This window comes from Pteropus medius, unplaced genomic scaffold (genome assembly GCF_902729225.1).
Source record: "Pteropus medius unplaced genomic scaffold, Ma_sr-lr_union100, whole genome shotgun sequence".
Taxonomy (NCBI): domain Eukaryota; kingdom Metazoa; phylum Chordata; class Mammalia; order Chiroptera; family Pteropodidae; genus Pteropus; species Pteropus medius.
In genome coordinates this window covers 40,888,478-40,899,677 of record NW_024354875.1, presented here as the reverse complement: position 1 = coordinate 40,899,677, position 11,200 = coordinate 40,888,478, and positions in this window count along the sequence as shown.

Genomic DNA, 11,200 nt, shown 5'->3' with positions numbered 1-11,200 from the left:
AGCTCATTTTATTTTTTCTGACTCAGGACATTTCCTTCATTAATCTAATTAATTTGTACTAAAATATGTCACCCTCATTGCGTTAAATTTTACATTAAAATTGTTTGACTACTTGCCAGAGAATGTTTTCTCTAGAATTGAGTTTATGGAATAAATACATATTGCCTAATAAATATTGTTCACCATTTTGACAGGCATTTGCTTTCTTTCCATAAGTATCCATAGCATGGAGATCACAATGCATTTCACACCTGAAAATGTATGTATGTATGTATGTATGTATGTATGTGTGTGTGTGTGTGTAGTATATTATTATATATGTCAAAGATATATATATATCGTGATAAGGTTATATATATATATATATATATAAATGTGTGTGTGTGTGTCTGTATGTGTATGTATAAATTTACAGTAAGCCTGATGGAAAAGCAGTCAACTCTGCTTGGTTTTTTCTCTCCTTCTTTATGATTATAAACCTAATTGTATTTCTATAAGACCTAACTCTTAAAAAGCAAAACAGACTTTTAACCAGACAGGTGGGAAATGCTTGTTAATCTATGTAAGGACTAACAATTATAGTTTCCTTTAAAAAAAAATTAATGGAGAAAAACATTGATTTCTTTTAGCACATTAAAGGCTTACAAATTACAGAATGATTGACTTGATTTTAGGAATACAGGAAAGTGCATTGAAGAAGGACAAAATGAAGAGCTCGTTGCTCCCTGAGAACTTCATTGCATATTACTTTCATCGCTAAGACTCTCTTTGGGAGCTTTATGTGTAAAGTGGTTTATGTGGGAGTAAGGCTATTGTTGCAAAGGACTGGAAGTCTGGTGTGGGCAAATCACAACATACGCCATGTAAAGGCTTCTGTGTAGGCAAAAACACAAACCTCTCTTTAAACAGATTATTTTTAAAATTTAAATGACTTGAACAAAGCAAATAATGCAAGCAAGACTCTAGGAGCGGGGCAAAGCTCAGTTTGAGGCCTCCATACTTTAGACCAAAAGTCTCAAATTAGATTTCTTATGGAAAGAACAGGAATGCAGGAGAAGCTGTTCTCCATATGCCCTGAATTCCAAAGCAGAATTTCTTCACTCCCATTGCCTGAAGGACCTACATACCTCTCTCTGGCCTCAGAAATACTGATAACTTTTTAAGTATTATGGTATTTACATGCGGCATCCATTCACGCATTTTCTTGCTCGTATTTTTATGTTAGATTCACTGCAGTAGGTATCCATTATTTAATAAAACAAATTAAGAAGAAATCAAACTGATAAAAACTTTCAGACTCATGCAGAGCAGAGATTATGCTTTAGTGACTCGCTATGAATTCATGCATATGGGTATTTATAAGAACTAGTAATTTCAATTGTGCACTTTAGTGTGTAGGCTTTTATGGAAGAAAAAATGTCGATAAAAATGTTACACGGGAACTCTAAGACCTAAGAGTTAATGTGCACTTTATTCTTATCTTGCAATTTCTTCCAATTTGGCCCTAAATCCCTAACAATGACTTTAAATGCTTTCAAGAAAAATACAAAAATATTGACAACTTTCTGAATTTCTGCCCTCAGAGTCTATGCCATTGATTGTTTATTCCCAAGTCTTATGCAACTATAATCACAGAATGCCACAGAAGACAGAACTGACTTCTGAGTCAGACAGCCCTGGATTAGTATTCCAGCACAGTATTCTTACTGTGCTGCTTATCCACTCTAAGCCTCAGCCACCTCATCTATGAAACGGATTATTACAAGTACCCATTTTGTAGGGCTGCTAGAAGCTTTAGTGAGACAATGCGTGTGTAGCAGCATTGTCTGACACAGCGGGTGCTCAGTAAATGTTCCTTCCTTCCTCCATATCCCTTTTGCAATGCCTAAACTATCATGACCAAGGCAAAACTACATATTAGGGCATAGAACCTTTCATGTAAATGGGATTTATAATTATGATTGCCATGGTTTTAGTATCAAATGTGTCTAGATATATCCTAGGTCCCTGCATGCCCACCATTAGTTTTCACCTAATTCCTACTATCACCATTGGACTTTCTGCTTCTGTTCTGACTCAACATGTTTTCTCAGATGAAAATGGAGCATTGCGTATTTCCTAGGACTGACATTCAACCTACCTCTTGCCAATTATTTCTCCAAAGTGGCAGAGAAATTTAGCCCTCCCTTTCACATTCTTACTACTCCAAATAAACAAATTTCCTAAAAACTCAGAGTAATGTCACTACCAAGAAACTCCTATCTTGCTCACCATTTGGGGTCCATGGTTACCAGAGAAGAAAGCATTTCTCTAGAAACTACATAATCTTAGTAACAACATTTAGCAAAATATACAATTGAAATCTTTGGTTACATTTATGGAAGGCCAAACTCAGCCCAATTTAAATGTATCTTGTTCCAAAAAGTCATGCATAAGCCAGTTATTTAGAACTCAAAATGTATTTTCCCATAAAATGTTATACATTTAATTTAGTGCTTCTATCACACATATGCCACTGTAATCCATGATGTAATCACCTGTGATAGAGTACCAGACATACTGATGTGCACAATTAGTCTCTATTTGTGTAACGAGTTTTCACAGACTTCATCAGCCTGCAAGAATAAATATGTTCATTTGTTCACATGAATATGATATGTATCACCTGCTGCTAAATGCCAGGCACTGTTCTAGGCACTTTTGATGCAGTGGTAAGACAAAGCTCTTGGCCTCATCATGTTTACAGACTAATGCAGGGAAAGCACTAAGCAGAAAAGTACTTTATAACTTCAAATATGGAGAAATGCTATGAAAGGTAAAAAGCAGAAAAAATAAGAATGAATGTGTGTACTTCTAGAGGCAGTCTTTCTAAGGAGATGACATTTGAGCAGAGACTTAAATAGAGTGGGAGTGGGGGCAAGCAAAGAGATTGTTCCAATCAGAGGAACAGCAGTACAAAAGCCGTTAACAGGACTGGGCTAGGAAGGAAATGCAAGAAGGTAATGGAAGAAGGTCTGGCAGATAGACAGCTATAAGGAAGAGGTCAAGTACAGAAACTAATGTCCAAGAAGGGTCTGGTCACTAAGGTTTTGCAAGCCCTGGAGATTACTTTAGATTTTATTTGGAATATGCTGAGACGTCACTGGAAAGTTGAGAGTGGAAGAGTGATGTTTTGAAAGGACATTTCTGAAAGATCACTGTGTGTACCAGGTGGAAAATAAACTGCAAGGGCACAAAGGAGAAAGAATGGAAACCAGTTAGAAGGCCATTTCCATAGGCCACAAAGTGTTGATGGTGGCAGGAGTGGAGGACATGGCGAGAAGTGATCAGAGCAATGATCAGAAGGCCGCATCAATAGGAAAAAGGCAAATTCGTCACGGTGGGCTGCTCCCTCACACAACGCATATTCCCTCAGTCGCCCTCAGTCCTCAGAGGAAGAGGATGCTCGTTAGTCTGATCTTCAAGTGTGCTAGACATGACCAAGCATGTCTTAATCCCATTTGATTTCATCTGAGACCAAAACCAGCTACAATTACAAATAATTTTAACAGGAAAATTGGGTCTGGTTCCAATAGGGCATATCAGGAACATAGGTCAGCCACTAAAGGGTAAAACATTCCCAGTTCCTGCTGCCAATGAACATATTAACCATATTTGCATGTGGGAAAAATTGTCTACATCTCTTCTCCCTGAATCTGGATTCTGGGAGTCCCCTAGTCAAATCTCCTTTAATATTCCTAATTCTCTCTGATACTACTATACATTTAATAATTTTCCTCTTTGCCAGAAAAAAAAAAAAGAAGTAACAGATTATGGCATTAACTATTATCTCATCTATGTTTTAATGAAACTACATTTAAAAAAATGTTATTTGAGGACCTGTTGCAAACACTTTAAGAAAAGAGAGGTCAGACACTATAGATAGGTTTCCTAACAATTAGAGCTTTCTAAATGAAAATGAACCTTAAAACCGTAAACTTTCTTTGACTGAATATGTTCAATCAAACTTGGATGACTAATTTGCAAAAGCATTGCTGGAGTGATTTCAAAATAGAAAAAGAAGATGTATTTTTCTAAAGTGTTTTCCCAAAAAAAAAAACAATCTCCACAACTATCTTCTTCTCTGACTGTAAGCATTAGTATATGCAGACTCTATCCACCTCATACTTACCAGCCCAGACTACAATTGTAAAAAAAAAAAATTAATAACTATAATAGAACAGATGTAATTTTCCCACATCCAGAGAAATTCAAAGGGTGACACACTTATGTTAAAACAAATGGAAAATATTTAGCAAAATATTTTCTGAAATAGAGCTGTTCTTTCAAAACGAAACATGAATGCTGCAATGTATAACTTCTAATGTGCACAAATTTGAACCAGATTTTCAAAACCTAAATAGATCCAGTATTTAAAAAATTCCCTAATATTAGAAAACTATTTTTAGTTCAAAATATATTATGTCCAAGTTTGTTTTAAAATTGCTTGTCTAGAATTGCAGATACAATGTGTCAAATGTATGGTAGACTCATAGAATGTTTAAGAGAGAATGGAATTTTAGGTCCATCTGGTTAAACTGAAAGACAAGTTACCTAACTCCAGCCAGAATTTCCAGATCAGAGTCTTTTCTACTATATCTTGCTCAATTTAAATTGAATAACACTAAAAGCAGCAATGCTGTGAAGAGTATAGAGAAAATGAACCACACTTCTGTCAGTAGGCAGAGCAGCTGAAAATGTGAAGTCAGACAAGGAACATGCATTAATGGCATGATCAACCATCCCTGAACATCTTCTCTGAAGGAACAGTGATTGAAAAATGTTCATCTTTTTAGTACATTTGAGTTTTTGTTTGAGTTTTTAAAGGACACATAAAGAACAGAACGAGGAATGTTTCTACCTTATGCCCAAGTAAGAGAGTCACCCTTGGAAATAAAAAGCCCACATATGATTATTTGAATGAGAAAAAAACCACTTAACCCAGATGACAATGGTGCAGTGGTGGATGAAATAGCAACTTAGTGCTGAGACATGGGACTAGGTTAGAGGAGCTACAAGTTCCAAATGAGTCCAGAGTAAGCAGGCTCCTATCTGAAGGTGCACTAGCAAATAAATTGTTTTGTAGCATCAATAAGAACTTTATTGCAAGTGAAATGAATAGGTTTAAGCATTAATTTCTTTAAATCTTCCCTAGAAATTTATAACTTACCTGATACAGCAGCCAAATAAATTATATTCCAATAACGATTTAGTTCATCCATATATTCATCTAATATCTATACCAGGGGTCACTTTAATGCATCTATCCATTAATCCACTTACTCAAAAAACATACACACCACACTTGTTATGTGTCTGGTACTTTCCTAGACATAGAGAAACAACTATAAATAAAAAAATGTTTTAACCTCTCAACCAATGAAGGACTCTTTCTTACAATGTCCCTGGAAGCTAGTACATTTGACTAGATTCAGCAATAGGAAATTTAGCAATTTCCCAGGCATCCAATTCCATTTCTGGACTGACAAAATTTTTTTTAAATTCCATTTGAGATAGGTATGAACTGTTTCAAACTATTGAGGACATAAATAATGTTATATTTCTGAAATGATGAAAATCGAATTAAAGCAAATTCACCAAGATTAACAGGAAAGTCACTATGTGTCATTCCATGGGAAAATACACATACTCTCAACCAAACTTCTGTAGATAGGTAGATAATATACACTCACACTCATACATACACACATATACACACACACATAATTTATTTTGAAGTGAAAATCAAACATGATCTCTAGCCACATTGCCATTCCTCTTCTACCCTCTGCCCAGTGCAATGGTGTTACGTGAAGTGAATCATGGACTTGTGACTCATTGTAGACTGGCGACTCAACTGGCCACAGTAGATTCTCCCTGAGACCCAGACACTTATCTCCAAGTTATTCGCTGCCTCTCACCAGCCACAAGTCTGAGGTCTTGCCATTTCAGAGCTGACAGACTCATTAATGGAGGCTCTAGAAACCAAGTTCACCAGAAAATATAGTATCCTCTTTTTTTCCAGTAGTTCTGGATCCAACAATGTCTCTAGGTCACCTCTTTAAGTCTAAGTGCACATCTTGTATCCTTTCCCCTCTTGGACAACTGACACTATTTGTCACTGATAAACCTGTCTCGGATACAGGAAAAATCTATACTTCAAAGAAAGTTCTGGTTCCTTCTTTGGAAGAAGAAAGGAGAAAATACGTTTCATTTATATAGCCATGAACAAGATGTAGTTAATATCTCATAAGTGGTTCCACATAAAAAATAATTAATTTTTTAATAATTCATTTCTTACATTTGTCATTAGATGAAATCTCTCATTCTTTAAATTCTTCCAAACAGTCCCCAATCATGCCTCTTGTCAAGAGTGCTGTCAAAGAAAAAAGGCCGTGATATGTAAGGCAGCTCTCAGGTCTATCAAAGTCTTCTCCAATCTAAATATGCTCAGTGCTTTCAACTGCACCAAGCAGTTGAACCAAGCATGTTTAACACCAAAAAATGTCAAATGTGGCTAATAAATATTTTTTTAAAAAACAGAAAAATTATATAACAGAATAGTGGATGATTTTAAAGCACTAGATTTTTGCATCTCAGGTATCAAATCAAATGATGGGTGATTTTAGGTTTGGTCAACATTAAACCAAAACTTCTAGGCTTCTAGACATCCCTTTTCTTCTCTAGCTCCTCTTCTCACCAGCTAATAAAACCGTGTCACTGATAAACCTGTCTCGGATACAGAGATTAATACATCAGGCTATCACAGTTTTCAGCCTCTAGTCATTAAGATGATCCAACTAACCTTCTGCTTTTTATCAATCTTTGAGTATTAATAAATCACCAGGACCTACATAAGAAAAAAGGAAAAAACTGCAAAGGAATCTATACAAAAGTATATTCAACGGCAAAACAAAGGAAGAGTAGTCAATTTAATCAGGGAAAGTGGATGAAAAGTACGTCAATAAAAGCTCCAAAAAAGAGGAAAAACTTGAAGTATAATTTAGTTAGTTATGCAGGGATGGGAAAGAGAAGGGACTTCTTGATGGAGAATTTCAAGCCTGCCCCAGACTGAAGCCATCAGGAAAAAACTAAAGAGTCTGTTTTAGACTCTGAGTCAGGAAAAAACTAAAGAGTCTGTTTTAGAAAATCACAGGTTCAAGTCAACCTTTCTATGGCTAGATTACCTACGGGATTTTTTCTTTTTTTCCTCTGGCGAGCTCCTTGTATTTTTTCAAAGGATGTAAATCCATGCCTTACTTTCCAGTACTTCTATTCCCTCAAGGCTTAGATTCCTGCCTTCTGTTTCAAGCATCCCGGAAGATAAAATCTTGTTTCTAGATCTGAGCCTAATAACTGCCAAATCTCCCACCCCAAATCTACAGCCAGGTCAGCCTGCCTTGATTTGTACCCGATGTCTTCTGCTAACCCTTATTTGTTTTCCCTACCAAAATTTCTCCTATCAGGGATTCCTTGATTTAGGCTTTTTTTGTAAATTTCATGAAGACTTTTTCTACTGGTGGGTTCATTTGGTCTCTGGATGATGAAAACGGTACAAAAAAATATACCTTCCTATGAATATTCTGTTGCACCCCTCCATCACTAACCACTACTTCCTATCAGTTCTTCTCTACCTCATATAGTGAGTACAATAAACCTTCATTTATTGCATTTATTTACTTTCAACTTTTGGTTTGTTACTTTCTAAATCTTTTTTCTTTGTTCAATTAAAATTATTTGGGTATCTTAGGTTGATATGGATTATGTTATAACATCTCATTAAAATTAATAGAATTTTTAAAAATTTAATAGCTCATCACCTAATGTCAGGATTTCTAAGAAGAAGTAAATCATTAAACAAGTGATGATATAAATTCAAAGTAGCACAAATAAGACTAAAGGAAACTTCTCAACAGAAATGATAGAAGCCAAAGACAATGAAAAAGCTTTTTTTAAGTACTAAAAGAAAATAACTGCCAATCTCTAATTCTGTGTAAAAACATCTTCCAGAAATGAAGATGAAATAAAGGTATTATTAAAATACATAAAAACCGAGTTTATATCCATCAGATATTCACTAAAAGAAATTATAAGACTATATCTTCAGGCAGAAGAAAAATTATCATCCAAATACTAAAGAAAGGAAGCGGGAAATGTAAATCAGTGAATAAATATTTGTGTTAATATAAATGAATATTAATTTGACAATAATAGTAATGTCTTCTTGGGTTGAAAATACATGTATAATTAAAATGCATAGCAACAATAACATAAAAGGAGGGCGTGGATAAATGTAGCATAAAATTCCAGTATTATCAAGGAAGTGGTAAAATTAATAATTGATATTAGACCCTAATAAGTCAAGGATGTCAAGACCACTAAAAGGATAGTGAAAGAATGCATAACTAACCAGTTATCAAGGCAAAAAAATATTTTAAATAATATATGTACAAGTCCTATAAATAACTATTCAATTAATGGTCTTTGTTATCAAAATCAATAATTTTAACCACAGTCTACGTCACCTAATAAGGCAACAGTTATATGAACAAAATTACCTTGAGTTATAATGACAAGCCTCAGGAAAGGCATTCCAGTTCTCAGAGCTTTGACTAGCCATATCATAGAATGCTATTTATAAATCTCATAGTTGACTATAATTTCTTTCTATGAATTATCCATTCCAATTGGGCTGAGGAAGAAGCTTCACTACGTTTATCAAAATTCTCATTTCTCCCACGAAAATGTTGGATAAAGCATAGAGGTAAAGAGAATACAGATTCAAGTTTCATCAACAAAATGTGAGCTCATACATAGCTACTGAAATCATACATACTCTTATACCTCTTCATTATCACCATCGATCACAAACTTATTGATGGTTAACTGATGGATTGAAATCACAAACCACCATGAAACACAGGTGGCATCTCAGAGCTTCCTGGAGATACAACTCAGGTGAGTTGGCTGCAACTCTGTTGAATAGAAGGCATTTGAAAACTAAAGGGTAAAATGACTTTCAAGTAGCTAAATGATAATGTGGTATAGACACAGGCATAGAAAGTAATTAATACTTAAGAGTGTCTGTCGGACACATCTTCCCAGAAAACAGGAGTAGCAGGGAGTCCAACACAGTGAGTGGCTATCATGAAAGGATTATTCTTGGAGCAAAGCCAAGACCCAGACTCTAATAAACAATTGATTCTTCAAATAATTAATTTCCCTTATCTAGCGTACCAAGTATTTTTTGCTCCACATTATATTGTAAAGGGAAACGTTCCCTCCTTGTTCCTATTCCAGACCTACTTCTGACCACTTTCCTGCAAGTTACAGTCTCTCTCAAGGATGATAGAGACATAATCTGATGGGTCAGAGCTCAGACATTTATTGGGCCATGGTTTGCTAATAGTTGAGGTAATTGCACCTTCTAGTCAGTGGCACTCTGGAGTGTGGCACTCTCTTCTATTTTCTGTGCCAAATTTCAACTTTTTCTCTCCTCTTCTACATCTCCAGCTGTGTCATCAGTTAGGTAAGGGCCATCTCTGAATATCCACTTTTTTTTTCTTTTTCCTCACAGAAATATTTAGTGTACCAAATTAGACTTATGGAGAGATTGCCTCTGGCCATGTGCTCCAACTCGGTGTATCAGAGAGCCCTGCAATTGCAGATTATTGAAAGTTCTTAATACAGATAACAACAAACTTGCATTTTAATTGCCAGTTTTGTTTTTTATGCACAGTCTTTCAGCTACAGTCATGTGATCATTTTAGCCCTAACTAAAATTCATTATAAATACCATAATCTTTTAATGTATCAAATCAATCTAGATATATTAAGTGGTAGTCCTAATTTTAAAAATACGAATGTGTCATGTGTATGCAGAAATATTTTACATCCTCTAAATATATGACAGTAAGAATATCTTGAAGTCTAGGAACTCTACAAGTTTGAATTATTAATCAAAGTTTAAAGTAGGTTCTATAACAACCTTTTATGAAATTATAGAGCTGCAGACATTTATTAATCAGGTCTTTTTGGCTGTAAATGACAGAAAGTCACTCAAGCTAACTTAAATTCAAAAGGAATTTGTTGACATAGAGATGACAAGTACAGGGATAGAACTGACTCAAGAACTTTGCAAGCCAGTTACTCAAAGAATTAGGATTTGACTACGACTCTCAACTCCTCTTTCTTCTTCTCTCCCCATAAGATGACCACAAGAAAATTAGACTTAGAAACCACAACAGAATGAGATTGTTACAACAGAAGCCCCATGACTGGTTTTTACAGGCCCGGATTAAGTCATATACCTATCTCTGAAAAATCTATGTGACTGATAATTTGGACCTTGCTCATGTGCCCAGCCCTAGATCACATGGACTGAAGAGATGCATAGAATATCCCCCTTTGACAAGTCAGGGTGTAGTTAGCAGGGAAATGAATGAAGTTGAGTAAGATAAAAATAAACATCTATTAGACTTTGTTCTGAAAACTTCTCTATGATGGAGAAATTTTATTTAATAGAATCTCTGGACCTGCTAATGAAATACTTGCATAAATTCATATTCAACATTTTTCTCTGACTATAAGAAATCCAACTTGACAACATTTGAAATTACTGGGAGTGTAATTATTATATAGGCTAATGTGCTCATCCATGCAGTGATTCTTTAACCTCTTCTCCAACTTCATACTACTATTTCAACTGTCTCTTTTGATGGAGACATGTATTTAATCATAAATTCAAGTTTGAGAGAGGCATGAAGGAAGAAATGTATTCTGCATGTTCTATATAATTTATTCATGACTATAGACGTTAGGAGTTTAAAATTAGAAATTACCTAATGTATCACTACTTTCTATGCTATAGAAATATTTTTAAATGCTACCATGGAATAGATCATTACTTAGAAAATTATGCATATAAATTCTTCTTAGGTCCCCCAGTTTGGCTGTCGTAATTATAAAGAAGATAAGACTTCCATTATTTTATCCCAGTTGTTAACTTACTGATTCGCTATACACTGAACAAAGATTTTCGTTGGTCTGAACAAAGTTAGGGTGGCTTTTCAGGTTTCACTTTGGGTATTGCATGAAATTAAAGAACAAAATATGTAAATCATATTTCCACCTTCATTATAAAGAATAATAGGATATTTAA